Below are 12024 nucleotides of genomic sequence, written 5' to 3' on the forward strand. Positions count from 1 at the left end.
TTTTTTTTTTTTAACGAATAACAGAATATACTTAATTTTTTACACAACAATTTTTTTTCAATTGTAAATCTGTTATGGGCTATTTCTCCCATGAGATTAAATGTATTAATTTTTAGGGCTTTGAGAGGACTAGATGATTGGTAAAACAGACTTGTCAGCTGTTGTACTTTCTGTTTTCTCATTTTAGCAGCATTTTGTTCTCCGGCGTTTTCTCTTCTTTTTAATCTGTTCTGTTCTCCGGCCGCTACACAGCTACAGTGTCTGAACTACGCCTTCTTCCAGCCTGGGTTTATCCACAGCAGTGGTATGGAGTCTGCAAGCAAACATGTCACTGCATAATGTTATCATTCACAATGTAATGCTTTTCCAAAGGAAGCTGCAACACGTTGCAGGAGAAGGTACCGATTCCCCTGACAATAAAGAGGCAGTGATAGCATAGACATCAGTGTAATTAGGTTTGCAATGCACTGCAGGCGTCTCTGTGTTTGGCATCGGTCCGTCCTGAGATGTTTCCTGGGCATCTTTCCTTTGGACACTTTCCCTTCTGGCTGCAAAGAGGGTTTTGCAATTTTATAAGTGTTCACTTGATGACGTCCTTGCACTGAGATGGTAGCTGCAGTGACACTGCAACGTCTGATAGGAGGTTGGTGAATGCTAGCAATGAGCTCAGTCTCCCAGGAGGGAGCAGAGCACAGTGCATCACTGGGAAACAACATCTTTCCTGTAAAATCCATCCCTAGCATCTTCTCAGCTAGGCTGGCCTGATGCTCCACTTTGTGGGTGTGTATATGGTGAGCAGTTCATTGCCATTTGCTACATGTAGATTTTTCTACCCCCTAGCCCGCAGCCTGGCATTGCTTTGAATCCTGCTTCAGCCTTCTCCTCCCTGCACATAATTGGGCTTTACAAAAAACCCACACAAGGAATGGATTGGGTGATATTGAGGATTTTTTCCAGGGTGAATGATAAAACAATACTAGCTCTCATAGGAAGGACCTGGTGATTTGTAGAATGAATTGTGCAGCCTTCCAGGATCTGAGTTATTCCCAGGTAAAGCAAATTGAGCAGTGAGCGTTCTCAGTGGACCTTTTCTGTAAGGTTAGTGCTTTTTGCAATCCTCTATATATGCATGTTGTTTATTTGCAGAATATTCCACGATGCAATAAAACCTACATGTACTGTCCTCTTCCTGTTGCAACATGTAGGGCCTGTAAATGTTTTCTTGGCTGTGTGGCTGCACCACCCATCTGCAGCTGTTTTTCACTCCAAATGTCAAAATAATGTTTACGTATATTGCAAATCATACCTTGATTTCGCAGTCCACCAGCGTTAGCAGTGATTATTTTTTAAAGCATCCATTACGGTTCTTTAAATTGCATATTATTTAAGTAGTGAAGGTGTAGTAGTAATCTGAAAAGGGACGCCTTTTTTTAACTAAATTATATATAGGTTTAACGTTGTGCCGTGTTTGCAATTACTGTATACAAGCTGATATAGGTGCATCCCTGTGATTTATTACTGCTTTTGAGTGGCTGTATCTCTGCTAGTTTAGTGCCCTGTTGAGGCTCGTTGAATGTACACTACTTTGTCATGAAACGCTGGTGGGGGCAGTACACATTGTATAGGAATGCATTCATGGTGTGCATCCTTGATTTGCTGTGAAGGCAGATCTGTTGGCTAGCAGCATTATTATCCATCTTCCCTCAGAAACCATAAGAGACAGACGTGTTATTACGCTTGCATAAGCATTTTGCGCCATACAATATAATATCTGTTTTTGAAGTTTGCCTCAAGCAAAACTAAATACATGTACTGTGTATTTGTTCACTTTTGTCTCATATAGGTTTGGTGTGACATGTACATAATTGCATATGCCTTCGCTTACCACTTGACTGGCTTGTGCATTGTTCAGAAATGCTGGTAAATTTATTCAAGCGTGACCGAGCAGTGTTTCTGAACCTTATTTGTATCCCGTTCAGGCCATGTTTTCAGGATTGTATTTATTATGGCTATTGTCACAAAGGGTACTGACTTCATTTTCCATTGCTGTCAAGTCATTCATAGATTTCGGGCTAGATTTACTAAGCTGCGGGTTTGAAAAAGTGGGGATATTGCCTATAGCAACCAATCAGATTCTAGCTTTCATTTATTTAGTGCTTTCTCCAAAATGACAGCTAGAATCTGATTGGTTGCTATAGGCAACATCCCCACTTTTTCAAACCCGCAGCTTAGTAAATCTAGCCCTTCAAGTGTAATTTATTTGTCAATTAAAGTTCCAGTAGTTGGTAAAGCAATAAGGAATCTGTTTACCAAGTGGTAAAAAGCCAAGTTACTGGAGCAAGCAGGTGATTTCACGTTATCATATATATATAAACATACAGGTGATATTCCCACCGGCCGAAGTGTTGTAGCAATGGGGGAGCCCATTTATCAAACCTGCCTGTTTCCTTCATGTCTTCTCGGCAGGGGCAAATGCAGGATTTGTAGAGAAGGGTTTCCACACCACGCCACCAGTGGGCGTGACCAGCATGCATGGGGGTGTGACTATAATTTTAGACAGTGCTTGGCTGCTCTCCAACTCTTCCTATCTCCATTATATACATGGGCAATGCTGTGTGCACTACTGTTAGGTACACACAGCTCTCCCTTTTCAAGCAGAGATGTGTGAAGCGGGAGCAGGGTGCAGCCACCTCAATTATTACAGTGCCCCAGGCTTGGAGGGGGGTTTCTAGGTACTAGGAACCCCCCCCCCCCCCTCGATTTGCCTATGCTCGGGATGGCATTAATCAAAGAGGACCACTGAAAACACTAATTAATTAATTACACCAATGACGACCAGCTCTTACTGCTGCGGACCAGTGTAGCCGGGTAACTAAAATGTTCAGTAACTTTCAGCTGCCTGAGCAATATATTTATGATAAATATGTTTAATAGGTAATTATTATCTTAGCTCTGCATTAAAAGATGACCTTTACACCTTTGCGATGCGAATAATGATATATCGCCCCCTATGTGCCCTGTATTACACTGTGACCCAATTATAACTGTCCTCTGCTTCTAAGCTAACCCTTGATTTTCTAAAACTGTATTTACCAAGTTAGGTCTTTGTGTAAGAGTTAGGAGCTAGGGCCAAAACTCAGCAGGTTCTATGAGGGAAAAAAAACTACCCACCTACGTGTGAGGTGGCTCCCAGTGCTGGCACGGCTGCAGCAAAGATGAGGACCACCTTAAGCATGAACAGGTTAGCTAGCTCTAGGGTGCTATATGTGGTAGTCGCAGTCTCACAAGATGAGACTTTGGTCATGTCTCTCTCGCCAGACTAAGAGCTCCGCAGTGCTGTATGTGAGTGACAGTCTGGCAGCCAATCAGAATACGGCCGATTCATTTTGATTCGCTGACAGGCTGTGTATCATCAGTGCCTTCATCATACATGCAAAGTCTAAAAAAATTCTCCCCCAGGAGATCGGGGAGAGAAGTCATGTGACAGGGGGTAGGAGGGGGAGTGGGGACGTTGTCGCGTCACCATAGCCCCGCCCTCACTATAAAATCTATAAAATACAAAAGTCATGGCATTGAATGATGGGGGCGTGGCTTAATGACGTGATTAAGCCCCCCCCTTTCCATTCAATGCCGTCAATTTCGGCAAATCCGGGAGCTTTGCCTATTCTTCTGGTGAGTCCGGGAGGACTCCAAGAAATTCAGGAGCCTCCTGGAAATTCCGGGAGAGTAGGTAAGTATGGTCTTTACCCCTCATGTGAGAGACATGGGCAAGGAATGCCTACGGCCGGGACATAAGATATACGGGGAACGACTCCAGTTCCCCTCTAAACCTGTCGCTAGGGTCTATTTTCTGGTGGCCATGGTAAAGTTTTTTGGCAAGCCCAGCAGTACAGGAACTCCATTGTATCAAATGTAAAATACCACCAAAAAGCTGTAAATGTTTAAAATGTATTACACAATAACTAATATCATTAAAAACATAAAACATATAAAAAAAATATGCCAATAAATAGGACCGGTTCGATTATAATAAGTTGCAATCACAAAAGGATCACCTATAGTGCACTTATAGGAAAAAAATATCTCTGAACGAACTTCTGGATTAATGTAACGCTATATAAAATCAAAGTACCATTCATGCTTGTTGCAGATCGCAATCACCTGGATATTCACTTAATCTGTGTGTCACTTTAACGGAAGGAATCACCGTCAATCCAACTGACTCATGTAGTTCTATTAGTAGATTCTACATTCCGCCCACTGAAACCACATAACGAGTCTTTTTATTCCATAGTTTAGTAAATATAAGTTTGTCCACAGTAATCTTACCCTCTTTAGTAGTATGAAATGATATATTTTTTTTTTTAGTATACGCATATTACTACATAGATGAAAAATATAGACAACTGAATATGGAATTTCCCAAAAGTTTATGAAGCCTCTTTATCAAGGGGTTTTTCCTTGTTCTGGAAAAAAAAAATCCCCGGAGACAGCAAGAATGCAAAGAACGTGATGCTTGCTAATATACATAAAGATTTTTTTTAACCCACGCATGAGTACTAATTTTTTCTTGTTACTAGACCACTTTTGGTAGTTTTGCTACGTCTATCTTTAGGAAACTTATGATATAGGGGCGTATGTGTTTAATTTTTTTTCTTGGGAAACCTACCAGCTTCCACAGCTGTTGAAGGAAATCCAATGATTTACCTGGCTGCAGATATAATGCTTCCTGTCCATGGCTATAGAACTTTGGTCTCTCATTGATGGTCCTGTTCCATGTCTGAGGCCATGCTAGTGAATGCAATCGGAGGAGATATATGTGATTATATATATATATATATATATATATATATATATATATATATATATATATATATATATATATATAGATTATGTATGTATATATAATTATACATACACATTTTCAGAACCAAACTCCCCCAACCCACCACTATCATCTATGATGATATATATATACAATTATGGTAACAACCAGTTTTTAATGTTTCAGTATTTAATATCTGAAAGTTTGTGATGAAAGCAAGTGCCAGTTTTTGCCTGTATTCCAACCTGATGACAAGATAGGGAATATTGTAATTTTTAGTGTTCCTTGAGAGTATGGACTAACCAGTTTCCACAAATGGCATAGTATTAAACACAAGCTAAACCTTTGCAAAACGGTTTTATTTATAAGAGGAACCTCTAATTTGGTTTAATACTAAAAAATTAAACTGCTTCCCAAGAAGAGCTCATAACTAGACTTGTAATTAATTATCTGAAAGTCAAACAACATGACGTGTTTTGATGGAATCTTGTTTGAAACTCTGCCGTATCCACTGGCACAGTACTCTACGGAGTGGGATAAATCATGTGAGGGATGTGACAGTATCCAGTGTAAATATTCGGAATCCAAAGAGCTAAAGTACCAGGAAGAGTAATAAGTGTCTTCTGACTTAATACGTAGAAGATCTGTTAAAACACCCGCTATTATCTATAGATGCTAATGGTGTTATTACTGTATTTTAAATTAAGGAGAATAAAATTAAGAATTTGGGGGGTGTTTTAGAACTGGTGGATTAAAATACCAATTGTTTTTGTTTTTTAAATAACTATATAGACAGTAATAGGAGTGTAAAAATAAAAAAATATCCGTCAAATGTTGTTTTGCATCTTGTTTATGTTAGTATATTACTTTAATGAGCATGTGCCGTACTCCAACTTAATAGTTAGCTGGTAGTAAAATATGGATCTGAGTTGGAGATGCGACCAAATGTTGGACCCTGAAACAAGAGATATATTATATACTTTATATAGTATAATTTAGTACATACTTGCCAACTCTCCCTGAATGTCAGGGAGACTCCTTGAAATAGGGGTGATCTCCCTCACTCCCTGAAGAGTCTGGCATTCTCCCTGATGCTGAGCCGGTACAAGACGTGGTTGGCTTCGCTATCTGTGGCATGATGTCACAGTTCAGAAATTGTGTCCTATGACCGTGTATTGATGCCTATGGAGGTGGCCATTTTCATGGAGACCAAGATTTAATCAAAGACTGACAGGTAAGACAACATGACTTCAGTAATGGAGACAGAAATGTAAAAGACACTTCAGTCTCTAGAGATTCTTTAGCTGCTTCTCTTTAACGCATAGTTGCCTACTCTCCCGGAATGTCCGGGAGACTCCCAAATTTCTGGGAGACCTCCCGGGAAAGCAGGGCAACCTCCCGGCTCTCACCCCCGCAATAGATAAGTGGCGGGGCGGGGCTTAATGACGCAAATATTGTGTCAAGCCCCACCCCCGCATGCCCACCTCCGCTGGGATCTCCCTGAAGCCAACAAGGAAAAGTTTGCAAGTATGATTTAGTATATGGTTGGTATCTGTTCATGCCTTCTGCTTGCTTTTAGCAAGTCAGATTGTGTTTGCAGAGGAAAACAGGAATTGTTTACCTGAGTACTATTTAGAGCAGTTGTGTTTTTGGGCATCTCACAGGCGTTACTGGTGAGAATTAAGCCATATAAAAAAATCCTCCCATTTTCTGAAATGCCATAGGTTTTCTTACAACAGTTTTTGTCTGCAAATGGCAAAACTTATTCTAGTACCTTTCACCAAAAATATATCATGCATATGTCTAGATACTTATATTTCTTTGTGTGTCCTGCTTTTCCTATTCAGTACTTATGCATTTCTTTTACCTTTATAACTTATGTACTTCTATCAAATGCAGGCAAGTGGGCACCACTTGGGTTGTAATCAGACTTGACACTGGGATAGGCGGGGAGAGAATACTCCATAATTCTAAGTAGCAAATATACAGGTACAAATTACATAAGTTCAACTTAAAACTTAAGACATAAGAATCACACAAATACAAGTTAAACAAGTATATTCAAAGTAGATCGAGGAGACATAGGGTAGAGAGGGCCCTGCTCGTGATAGCTTATCGTCTAGAGCAGGCATGTCAAACTCAAAACCCCAATTGGACCAAATAATCAAAGTCTAAGATTGTGTGGGCCGCTAGAAAACTAAAAGGAAATAAATAACCATCGTCAGCACAAACGGGTTATACATTTGATAAACAATCGACAAACTGTACTATAAATGTACTTGGACACTAACTTACTAAACAAATAGCGATAATGTTTGGGCACAAACAGTCACAGATTGCCAAGAACCAAGCAGTTCGCTTGAATTACGAAAGCGCGCTGTTCTGACTGCATGCAACAACGTACTGCATGGGTGGAGAGAGACGCGCGCACGTGTCACTTGACACTGACTGGGAAGGTTGACTGAACTCACGCGCAAACTGTTCTGTCGTATTCAATTAATTTTTAAGTCATTTAACCGAATAAAATAAAAAATATGCATTTGGGCCGCAAGTTTGACACATCCGGGCTAGAGCACAGGTGCTCAACTCCAGTCCTCGAGAGCTACCAACAGGTCATGTTTTCAGGATTTCTCTATGCAGAAACAGGTGGAATAATTACTGACCCAGTTAAATAGATTAACTCACCTGTGCATGATTAAAGAAATCCCAAAAACATGAACTGTTGATAGCTCTTGAGCAGTAAGTTTGGGAATGTCTGGTCTAGCAGTGTTTCTTAAACCTGGTCCTCAGGACCCCTAACAGTGCATGTTTTCCATATCTCCTTGCTTTAGCACAGGTGTAGTCATTACTAACGGACACATTGTAACAGATCCATAGGTGATATAATTATTTCCCTTGTCACCTGGAAAACCTGCACTGTTAGGGGTCCTGGGGATTGGGTTTGAGAAACACTGATCTAGAGAATAAGTAACTGTGCATCCAACATGCTCACACCCCACTATCTAGCAGCCTTATATTCCTTTTTTTTTACCTGGGAAATTTGTACATAAAAATAGTGTATTTACCGCATACTTACCAACTTTCTTTAGCTCTTTTCCGGGAGCCTGCCGTTGGAGGTGGACGGGAGGGGGCGGGGCACCAAAAAATCACGTCATTTTTGAACCCGCCCCCCTGTGACGTAGTGACGCAATGCATCATTTGACAGCAGGGGTGGGGCCTAATTCCTAGTGAAGTGGGCAGAATTCGGGAGATTGCCACACTCGCCCGGGAGTCCGGGATACTCTCGCAAAATGCGGGAGTCTCCCGGACATTCCAGGAGAGTTGATAAGTATGATTTACCGCCATATGCAGATTTAGAGACATCTCAAGTATGTGTAGTATGTAGTACTAGTAGCATGTGTGCCAGGGTTATCTCAGGCGTACACCAGATACACTTACAACCACAAGAAAACATCCAAAAAGTGTTTTTAAGATTTTTTTTATAGCGAAAAACGCTTTCACTATTATGTTTGATTTAAATGACAAAACCTCTTTAATACAGCAGGTGTAATCTTCCGTCTTGTGCATGAATGGAAGCACCAAAAAAATGAATCCTACACCCACATAGTCATATAACGTAGGCACCACCAATGAAGAAAGCACTATCCGCTTCAGAGGTTACACTGCAACCAGGCAATCAGATGCGATTAGCAATGACTAAGTAGATAATAGAGGTAAAAACTAAATAAAACCAGCATTAAAGTATTTCTATGCTGTCCTCTAAACTGTGCTGTTTGTCTATATGGCCTAGATGATACAATCAGTGAAGCCGATATAAGGAGATTGTTATAATTACTGAAAGTGTTAAAACAATAGAAATGGGACAGAATGATATAGGCAGCCATATAAAATAATGCTGACATTGGTTACATTTTCCACTTTCTGTGCAAACTCTGAATATTGAAAAGCCGTCGGCACCTCCTGTTACTTAAGAGCTCATATTGAGTACATACGAGTGACGTCCTAACACACAGTCAAGTGCAAATAACTGTATAAATTCTAGTGCATGTTGGTCTCTATTGCACAAACCAGTGTTCACAGATTGTGTGTCTTTAATATAACCTGAAACTCGTGGCCATAGTTGTTGATTTATCATCTTACATTGTTTTATATATAATTAGATGCTCTCACTGCCAAGAAACGTAGGTTTTTATGATATTCTAAAATATTTCTTGGAGATGTGAACGACTTGTCATGTAATCATCATCATCGTTATCATTTATTTATATAGCGCCACTGATTTTGCAGCGCTGTACAGAGAACTCATTCACATCAGTCCCTGCCCCATTGGAGCTTACAATCTAAATTCCCTAACATACACACAGACAGAGAGAGAGAGAGAGACAGAGAGACAGAGAGACTAGGGTCAATTTAATAGCAGCCAATTAACCTACCAGTATGTTTTTGGAGTGTGGGAGGAAACCGGAGCACCCGGAGGAAACCCAGGCAAACCCAGGGAGAACACATAAACTCCACACAGATAAGGCCATGGTCTGGAATTGAACTCATGACCCTAGTGCTGTGAGGCAGAAGTGCTAACCACTAAGCCACCATGCTGTCTTTTTCTAGGTATTTATGACTGCTTGATGGGCCTGATATTGCGGAAAAAAAAGAAGGATATTTCTATGGAGGTGCTCAGGAATGTTGGGGCTTCCAGGCCTGAACTAGGATGAAATAGTCATTTTTATTTCAATGTTTTTAATCACTTGTTGGAATTAATTTCTAACCCTTTAAAGTCAAGTCCTGGGTTCAGTAAGGTTGTTGGTTCCTGGTTGGGTGGTATGAACTAGGGATGTGCACCGGCGACTTTTGAGGTCTCGTGTTTTGTGTTTTGGATCCGGATTTTCGTTATTTTTGAGGTTCGGATTTGTCTCGCAAAACACTTGACGAAAGGTCTCGGTTCGGATTTAAGGTATTGGATTCGGATTTTTTTTGAAAAAAACATAAAAAGTTTAAAAATCAAGTTTTTGGGCTTATTTTCACTCCTAGGCTATTATTAACCTCAATAACATTCAATAACAAGCATTTCCACTAATTTACAGTGTATTCTGAACACCTCACAATATAGTTATTAGTCCAAAACGTTGCAACAAGGTATCTTTCTGGACTGCGTAGAGGAGTGGGTCACCACAATATATATTAAAAACCCTGAACTTTTATGATTCGCACCAATAATTGTACCTGGACTGCGTAGAGGAGTGGGTCACCACAATATATTAAAAACCCTGAACTTTTATGAATCGCACCAATAAATGTACCTGGACTGCGTAGAGGAGTGGGTCACCACAATATATATAATAAGAAAACCATCAACTGGTTTGATTCGCACCAATAAATGTACCTGGACTGCGTAGAGGAGTGGGTCACCACAATATATTAAAAACCCTGAACTTTTATGAATCGCACCAATAAATGTACCTGGACTGCGTAGAGGAGTGGGTCACCACAATATATATAATAAGAAAACCATCAACTTGTTTGATTCGCACCAATATATGTACCTGGACTGCGTAGAGGAGTGGGTCACCACAATATATTAAAAACCCTGAACTTTTATGAATCGCACCAATAAATGTACCTGGACTGCGTAGAGGAGTGGGTCACCACAATATATATAATAAGAAAACCATCAACTTGTTTGATTCGCACCAATAAATGTACCTGGACTGCGTAGAGGAGTGGGTCACCACAATATCTTAAAAACCCTGAACTTTTATGAATCGCACCAATAAATGTACCTGGACTGCGTAGAGGAGTGGGTCACCACAATATATATAATAAGAAAACCATCAACTTGTTTGATTCGCACCAATAAATGTACCTGGACTGCGTAGAGGAGTGGGTCACCACAATATCTTAAAAACCCTGAACTTTTATGAATCGCACCAATAAATGTACCTGGACTGCGTAGAGGAGTGGGTCACCACAATATATATAATAAGAAAACCATCAACTTGTTTGATTCGCACCAATAAATGTACCTGGACTGCGTAGAGGAGTGGGTCACCACAATATCTTAAAAACCCTGAACTTTTATGAATCGCACCAATAAATGTACCTGGACTGCGTAGAGGAGTGGGTCACCACAATATATATAATAAGAAAACCATCAACTTGTTTGATTCGCACCAATAAATGTACCTGGACTGCGTAGAGGAGTGGGTCACCACAATATATTAAAAACCCTGAACTTTTATGAATCGCACCAATAAATGTACCTGGACTGCGTAGAGGAGTGGGTCACCACAATATATATAATAAGAAAACCATCAACTTGTTTGATTCGCACCAATAAATGTACCTGGACTGCGTAGAGGAGTGGGTCACCACAATATATTAAAAACCCTGAACTTTTATGAATCGCACCAATAAATGTACCTGGACTGCGTAGAGGAGTGGGTCACCACAATATATATAATAAGAAAACCATCAACTTGTTTGATTCGCACCAATAAATGTACCTGGACTGCGTAGAGGAGTGGGTCACCACAATATATATAATAAGAAAACCATCAACTTGTTTGATTCGCACCAATAAATGTACCTGGACTGCGTAGAGGAGTGGGCACTGGGCACCACAATAAAATATATAAAAAACCTTCAACAGGTCTGCATTACACTACACATACGGCTGCTCCTCCATCCTCTCCATCATATACATGTTGGAGTTTTAGCGTGTGACAACCTCTTGTTTTTGATAATGTCAGTGCATTTTGAATATTTTTCAATTTGCCCCACACCACTGAATGTACTTTATCTATGATACGCATCTATCTATCTTGACTGCGTAGTGTGGTGGCCCCGGTACACAATTTGGTACCGGGGCCACAATAAAATAAATACACCCTCCACGTGTCAGAATTCCACCAAACAAGTATCTGGACTGCGTAGTGGGGTGGCCCCGGTACCCAACTTGATACCGGGGCCACAATAAAATAAATACACCCTCCACGTGTCAGAATTCCACCAAACAAGTATCTGGACTGCGTAGTGGGGTGGCCCCGGTACCCAACTTGATACCGGGGCCACAATAAAATAAATACACCCTCCACGTGTCAGAATTCCACCAAACAAGTATCTGGACTGCGTAGTGGGGTGGCCCCGGTACCCAACTTGATACCGGGGCCACAATAAAATAAATACACCCTCCACGTGTCAGA

At 40.5% G+C, this 12024-nt stretch overlaps 1 protein-coding gene across 5 annotated transcripts in view; it reads left to right on the plus strand.

Moving 5' to 3' along the window:
* The first annotated feature begins 649 nt into the window (after window positions 1–649).
* The window catches only part of JAKMIP3 (Janus kinase and microtubule interacting protein 3), a 114673-nt gene continuing 103298 nt past the window's right edge, over window positions 650–12024 (plus strand). For 2 of the 5 annotated variants that reach the window (XM_075216038.1, XM_075216039.1), the window contains exon 1: window positions 651–1098. The gene's annotated coding sequence lies outside the window, so the exon portion shown is untranslated. Of the gene's footprint in view, window positions 1099–12024 lie in introns of all 5 variants that reach the window. The other 3 variants (XM_075216040.1, XM_075216041.1, XM_075216042.1) reach the window with 3 other exon arrangements.

This window comes from Mixophyes fleayi, chromosome 6, assembly GCF_038048845.1.
Source record: "Mixophyes fleayi isolate aMixFle1 chromosome 6, aMixFle1.hap1, whole genome shotgun sequence".
Lineage (NCBI taxonomy): Eukaryota > Metazoa > Chordata > Amphibia > Anura > Limnodynastidae > Mixophyes > Mixophyes fleayi.